The following is an 8,509-nucleotide window of genomic DNA, read 5'->3' as shown; positions in this document are numbered from 1 at the left end:
AAGGAAAAAAAAAAAAAAAAAAACAAATAAACAAGATTCATTTTTCGAAAAGTCAAAAGCATTTTTTAATACCCAAAAGTTACTTTTAGATTCATTTGGTAAATTATATGAAAGTACTTTTTTTTTAGTTAAAAGAGCTTTGAGAGGAACTTAATCTAACATGACTTTCTCTAAAAGCACTTTCAGAATAGGAAATTTTTTAAAAAATTAATTTTCAAATATAAATTAAATCTATTAACTTAAAATTTAACAATAAAATTAAAATTATTTTAAAAATTAATAAATAAAATGTATTATTTAAAATAATTATATTATAATCAAATAATAAGGTCAAAAAAGTTCCAGGGACCTTCAGTTTTATACTATAAAATGGTAAGAAAATTGTTTTTATTATTTGGCTAAAACTTTTGTTTAGGGATTCAGTAACTCTCACGTCTAAAGGTAAAGTTAGAAGTTTATACGTGCTTCATGAGCAGCATCTATTGTCACATTAAAATAAAATTATTTATTTTATTCAAAACTTAGAAGTAATCATGTTGAATTAAAATGTAGAATAGAATAAAATATGAAAAAGAAAAATTGACAACATCGTAATTAGAAAAAGAAAAAATCAAGTTTTGAACAAAACAAACTTACAAAAAAAAAAAAAAAAAAGGAAAGAAAATTGTAAAAATAAATAGAAATCAAAGTTATCCATCCAAATAAATTAAACAAAAATGTAAAAATTTCATTCCAAGTAAAGAAAATTACAATTATATTCGAGTTAAGTGCCCAAAAAAAGAAAGAAAGAAAGAAAGAAAGAAAAAGAAAAAAAAAAACTTACCATACTTCTTAGAACATTTTACATAATTTTCTCTCAAATAATCGTGCACTCAATTATATTTTAATGAGATTTGAGTGATAAAAAAGGATTGGGTAATTATTTTGGAATAAAAAATGAGGAAACATTTAGGTCTTAAAAAATTAAGTTAAATGTTAAATATAGAGTTTTGTCAACTTTACCTTTCTAAATGTGAGAAAATTAATCCAAATGTTGACCAAAAAATAAAATGAAAAAAAGGGGAGTAAAAGTTGGAAAATTAGAAAGTCTGTTTTTGTTGGTAGGGGGTGAATTTGATCTGATTGCACAAATTTCTGGCCAAAAAAAAAAAAAATGGTGGTGAAAAAGATACTTTTTTTTAATGTCTCTAACGAGCGACATAAGATGAGTTAATTGTTTCAATACTCATTGAACTTAAGTCCATGTTTTTTATTGATCATTAAAATTTAAAATATCGAGTTTTGATCACTGGATTTAAGTCCATGTCTTTGATTGCTCACTTACTGAATTTGAAAAATGTTGTACATTACTAATTATAAACTCGATATTTTTCAAAATTCAACATTTATGCTAGTGAATAACGTACAATATTTTCTAAAACTAGGTGGCCAAAATTCGATATTTTAAATTTCAGTGAGCAATAAGAAATATGGACCTAAATTCAATAATCAAAACTCAACATTATAAACTTCAATAACCAATCAAATACATTTTTATTAACAATGAAGGTTTTATATCATTCTAGCAATTATATTTTTATTTTGTAAAGATTTAAAAATCGAGATTTTTGGGTTCACAGACCTCACCTCAGGTCCGGTTATATTCAGTCTTTGTCAAAGGAAGGCTTTTGCTCGATTCTTTCCCAAGTTTGCTTGTTTGCATTCTTGCAGCATTATTCTCAGTCCGAGAGCTGGAGAGGGAATTAATAAGGCTTTGTAGAAAACAATGTCTGAAATTTAATTTAAATTCTGACTGTAAAGCCTAGACATTTTGTCTTCAGTAATAGAATCAAATTTCTCGTGCAAAGATTGTCATTGAGATTTTTTTTGTAACATCCACGTCACATTGTACATAGAAAGGCAATAACTTGTTCGATTTTTCAGTTTATTCCAAGGCAAATAGAGAAGGGTCAATCAGGGCCGATTTTGCATAGAAGCAAGCGAGGCTCGTGCCTCAGACCCAATATCAGAGGGGCTTCAAATTTTAGAATCTTCACTCTTCCCTTTTTTCTTGATAAATTAGGTTTATTATGATTTTTTTTATTAAAAAATTGATAATTAGGCCCATTCCAATCCATTTATAAATTAGGCCCATTTCAAAAGTAACAGAAAGGAACAAGTAACTTAGGATTTCTAAAACTCATGTTGAAATAATCTCTTAATTCTATTCAACTTGATCATTACATAGATAGTATTTAATTTAATTGTTTAACATAAAAGACTTTTACTTGAGTTGATAGAAATTAACAAAAATCCTAAAACATAGAGTGAAATTGAGTTTTTATAAACACATGAACTTCAGAATTTTATGTTCTTGCATAGCATAGTAATTTAGTATATATTGTTGCATACATTCAATATTATAAGTAAATTTCTTCAAATCGAAAACATGGATATTGATGGTGCTATCAACATCTTACAATGATTTATTTCATTTCTTAAAGATCATAGAGAAATTGAATTTTTCTATTGTCATGAATAAACTAACAAAAAGGACAAGTAAGATTGGAATTGAAGTTGTATTTTAGAAAAACGCAGGGAACAAGTTGATTTGTTTCTATTGTTTTATTGTTAAGTTTTAAATTAACAAGTTAGTTATTGACTACATAATATGCTTATAATTTTTACATGCATACTACAATTATGGGGCCTAATCTATGAAATTCACCTCAGGGCCTCGAAAATCACATAACCGGCACTGGGGTCAATAAACATATGGAAAACTTGAAAAAAAATAAAAAAATAAAAAATTAAAGGATTCCAAATTTGAGGAAACCATCTAAGAAAAAGGGCGACGACCCAGCACAGCCATGATTTTCGAATCAGATCATGAAAAACATTGAAAATTCCACGTCATTAAGAAACTACAGCTTGATGATTTGTCAAACGGGCAGTGAAAACTTTTAACTTCAAATGAAAGTTGCTATAGACAAGATATTTAATGAAGCTGGAAGCATAGTGACTGGCCACGAGAAAACTTCAAGATTGATCAGACTCTTTAAGAATACTAACTTGATCATATCATAAATTCATAGAACTGTATCCACTCAGTAATTGTTACATACCAAGATAGCTTCAATCTCCTCGTGACACTGGTGTCCTTCTCGTCTGATCTGAAGCCCCTCCACCCGCACTCATCCCCTATGGAGGCCTTGTAAAAATGTTCGTGGAACATCCCCAACTCCCGATGTTTCTTGATGCTGGGGGCCTGTACCCGAAGAGGAGCAGTATTTGTTAGCAATGTTCTAAATTATTTGAGTTGATACTCAGAAAATTAGATGTACGTTAGAGGCACAAAATTCATTTCCCAACCTCGTGAGCCACAATAAACGTTCTTCTTCCATTTCCTGATTAGGAAAGCACAACCAAGCTCTATGCATCCCATATAATAATCACATTAAAAACGAATATTGCAGAACTTCCCATTGGAAAGATTGAACAATTATCAAAATTTATATCAATGAATGATGTTCGCAATTGTAAAATTAAAAAGAAAGTGAACAATTGTCATAGCCAAGATTGAAGTGGCAGTTGAGCAGGTAGACCTGTATAAGCTACAGAGCACTCCTGCTCTTTAGAGCAAGAAAATAATAAAATTTAGGACAGTATAGCAGCAAGAACAGAGATCCTGAGTTATTGAAACTTGGATTATGAGGTAAGATAAGACTTCTGGGAATGGAGTACTCATGCTTTTGGAGGCTACTTGTAGCGGAAATCTCTCGATAAATCTTGATTTCGGGTTCAGAAAACAATCAAACGAACAACAGTTTATCTCGGCTCGACCCGAGACTTTTGCCTTCACTTTGGACTGCTCTCTTTCTCTCTAACCCCAGAAAGGAAAAGGATGGTGGTGTTAGCAATCTACAAAGGTATGGAGAGAAAGAAGGAGATATCACAATGGTTGAATCTCACTCACAACATCACGTGGCTTCCCTCTCTCTCGGTTGCCTCTCTTCTCTCAACTTTCCTCTCCATTGTTACAACACACAAACACCAAAACGTCTGGGAGATAAATACATACATACATACATACATACATATATATATGTGTGTGTGTGTGTATGTATGCATGTATGTATGTGTGTGTGTGTGTGTGTTTAGGTCACCAAATATGGGCCAAAAGATCTCTAAGTGAGTTGTCATATAACCTAAACTAATGAACCAATTTCCAACTATATATTAATCACTAAATGGTCTAACTAACCAAATAATCATCCAACCCAAACTCGAGCCATCCAAAAGTGTAGTTCGTCTTCGAGCCGAGCCAAGTCCATGGTGTTGATAAATAATCCGACAACTGTTTTAAATCATCGCCCGGATTATTGGGTATCAAAAAAATCCAACAATCTTCACCTTGATACCCAATAATCTACAAGCAACCAAAACACACAGTTTATACTTGCACAATCAAGGTAATCCAATAAAATTGGAATAACTGACCTTACCTCGTGTTTCCAACCTGAAACACATATGATACTTGCTTTATGTACTCATCAGGGCTAAGGTCAAAAATATCCAAGTAGAAACAAGTATTCACAATGAACAAACAATCATGCGATGAAGATATATAGGATAACACACACACGGATCTTTTCAAAATCACGTTCACATAGAACCACAGATTAACACCTAGTTAATCAAACCACGGTTAACCACATATGCAACACATGCATACATGACTTTAAGAAAAGATCTCACCACACTTATCCTATCCCATTCCGTGTTACTCACACCTCGAGAACACATATCTCCTCTCATCGCCCACAATGCTCACTAAACCAATCACTCAACTCATGTCTAACTGGCAAGTCACAATAGATCCTAAGCTCTCGGGATAATCCTCTATCACCATATCACTTCTCCGAACCTACGTGAATAATGAGACTCCACCTTATAGAAGTGATAGAAGTGCCTCTCTCACACTCCACCTGATCAGGGTCTCTTTCACAAATAAATGATTCTACACATTTGATCATATTTCCACTCATGATCAAAATGTCACACTCCACATCCCTCGTGCATATCACCAATGCACATCTAGGCATCTATACTCCACCTTACCAAAAGACATTCAACTCACTGCTAATGCATTACAAACTCACTGCAGCAAAACAACACCTTTCGGTGACCACAAAGGTTACTCCAATCGCCAAAGCTCCAAAAATTCACAAAGAAAACGGCGAAGGTGGCAGTCACAAAGAAAAATCGAAGAAAGAGTCGGTTACTTCACAACCTCACAAAGGAGGCTCACAAAAATAAAGAATGTAACCTTAACATGGCTGTCTTACATAATCTCACAAATCACACAGGCTCACAAAGATAAAAGAGAGAAACGGCTGCCTAACTTTCTTCTCACTGCCACACTCTCACACCACTCACAGAGCAAATAGAGTACGTCACAAAACTTAACCCACTATGCATGTCAACATATTACACAAAGTAATAAGTCACTCTAATTCATGCAATTACACACAACAAACATATTGAAAGTGTAACATACCAAAGTTGCAATAGAATTAAGTGACCATATACATGCAGAAAGGATTACATACAGATGCAGTGCAAGAACCAGGTTTATTCTCTCAATAAACCTCACTAGGATCACTACTCGATCCTAAAGTCACATTTACCTCGTCTCTATCCTCATCTTTCCTTTTATTATTATCTTAGGACAATCTCTTTTAACTATGTCCAAATTTTACTACAGTTAAAATATATTTTATTTTTCGCACTTGCCTTAGACTTATACACGCCAACAATACCAAATAATGATCACAAGCAAAGTACTGACACATAATTCACACAGAATAGTCAAGTAAATTTTCCTAAGGTCACATGTAATTATAATTGTATAGAAAAATTGGTGACAAATTCACATAGAATTTAAGGCAATTAATTAACATGTAATTCCTAAGTCTAGCGACAAGCAATGGTTATCCCAAACCTAACGTCACCCCACATAATGACTTCTAACGCGAAAAATAAATAATTAACCTACACATTTATTTCAACTGCAATAATAAAAAACAAAGAATACGATATCAAGTGGACCACATCTAAAGGTCCGTAAATATCAAGAAACGCGAATTCATCACTTTCGGACTATCACTATTTATCCTAAAGTTACTAGCAACCACAGCAAAACGAAAATAACACCCGACACCCAAACGTCCAAGGGTAAAATCGTCCAACTTTCACTGCATTGATAAACAAAACTGAAATCCGACAATACCACAGGGTCCATCTCATCTCCAGCAACATTCTGTCTAAAGACACCATCTCTGGAATCCGACCGATGCGCCCTCAAGCACCACGTCGGCTTCCCCACGCGCCTGCGTTAGCGATCCAATCGCCGACCACCTGTCACCGTTCCGACTTCTTCTCTGCCTGCACAGTCCACTGGTGGTGTCCATTTCACCAAACTCCTTTTGGTTTCACCAGAAAATACCAAAACAGATCTGGCAGCATTTTGAAAAAACTGGACAATTTCTGCCTCTGATTTTCAGATCCGTTTTCGACCACTTTCAGCTTGACTTTAGCCCCAAAAAATCATAGATTTATTAACAATACAAGCTCTGATATCATTTGCAGCGGAAATCCCTCGATAAATCTTGATTCCGAGCTCAGAAAACAATCAAACGAACACTGATTTATCTCGACTTGACCCAAGACTTTTGCCTTCACTTTGGACTGCTCTCTTTCTCTCTAACCCCACAAAGGAGAAGGGTGGTGGTGTTAGCAATCCACAAAGGTATGAAGAGGAAGAAAGAGATATCACAATGGTTGAATCTCACTCACGACCTCACATGGCTTCCCTCTCTCTCGGTTGCCTCTCTTCTCTCAACTCTCCTCTCCATTGCAACAACACACACACACCAAAACGGCTGGGAGATAAATACATATATATAGGTTAGTTTAGGTTACCAAATATGGGCCAAAAGATCTCTAAGTGGGCTGTCATATAACCTAAACTAATGGGCCAATTACCAACTATATATTAATCACTAAATGATCTAACTAACCAAATAATCATCCAACCCAAACCTGAACCATCCAAAAGTGTAGTTCGTCTCCGAGCCAAGCCAAGTCCATGGTGTCGATAAATAATCCGACAACTATTTTAAATCATCGCCCGGATTATTCGGTATCAAAAAATCCAACACTACTTTAGCAGTGGTGTAGTGGACTTTGAGATAATGTCAAGATTGACTATTGCAGAGGAGAGGTTGATGATGTTGTAACTTAGGAATTGGGGCAACTGGTGCGGAGTTAGGACTGGGACAATGGTGAATGCATGAATAAATTTTGCAGAAGTGTGTGTTACTGCTATGCTCATGCATGTGCACATTTGTAATTATGTTTTTTTTTTAAACCTGTATGAGAGAAAAAATAATGAGAAAGAGGAGTTGTGCGAAAAAAAAAATATATTTAAGAAAATAGACTTGTTCGAATAAAGGGAAATATGTGAGAAGGGAAAAAAAAGTGTCCATTTTATGGAAATGAACATCATATTGAGACAGACAATGGAGATGGGAAAACAATAATTTCAGAAGAGAAAGTATGGATAATGNCATTTTATGGAAATGAACATCATATTGAGACAGACAATGGAGATGGGAAAACAATAATTTCAGAAGAGAAAGTATGGATAATGTTTCTACAGAAGCTCCAAGCCATATATAAATCATAAAAAAGCTAATCATTTCTTGTACATCTTAAATCACATATTAAATATTTCAATTGATATATTAGGAAGGACGCACCAAAACTCCAAGAATTCCTTACTCTATTGATGCACAAAAACTGGTTTTGTTTACATGCTATCAGTCAATCGGCCGTTTGTTGTCATTGTTCTGCATTTCGTTGAAGGAGTGTTTTCTTATTCTTACTCAAAAATGATCCAAAGAAATTCTAGCTTATTTGATTTAATAAATCTCTCCTTTTGGGCTGTGTTATAATCAAATTTGTTCTAATTACTAATCCTTCTGGGAGAACGAAGAAGTGAGGGATACAATGGGGTCGGAATCAGCCCGTTGTAGAGCCATGGAGCTAGTACCAAAACGTTTCTTTTGTTGCATTTCGCTCAAAGGGTATATGAATGAGACGATCGGGGAAGATCTGAGCAAGGTATGTAGTGAGAGGGAGAGATGGTATTGACTGTCCTATTCCTTTCTTCTTGCTAGAACATGAAATATTGGCCAACGAAATCCCCCTCATTTCTACTTGTAACTGGCATCTGAACTGAAAAAAACTCATTTGTTTTCTTCTATTTTAATTAAATCATATTATGAGCTTAATTTCAACCAGAAACATAAAAATGAGCAGCCATATATAATATAAATCTTTTTAGTCATTCGTCTACGTTGATGGACTTCAACTTGGATATGATATTTCTAGAGCATCCAGTTTTGCATGTAGAAGTATGACCAATGAAATAGGAGATAACCCTAGAACTAAACCCCCTTTCGGC

At 34.1% G+C, this 8,509-nt stretch overlaps 1 protein-coding gene across 1 annotated transcript in view; it reads left to right on the top strand.

The window, feature by feature from the left end:
* The window catches only part of LOC111371169 (zinc finger CCCH domain-containing protein 13-like), a 17,627-nt gene that overhangs the window by 8,119 nt on the left and 999 nt on the right, over positions 1-8,509 (top strand). The gene's annotated exons all lie outside the window — the stretch shown is intronic.

Source organism: Olea europaea, chromosome 22, assembly GCF_002742605.1.
Source record: "Olea europaea var. sylvestris chromosome 22, O_europaea_v1, whole genome shotgun sequence".
In the NCBI taxonomy this organism is placed as follows: Eukaryota; Viridiplantae; Streptophyta; class Magnoliopsida; order Lamiales; family Oleaceae; genus Olea; species Olea europaea.
This window is presented reverse-complemented; position numbering and strand designations above follow the sequence as displayed.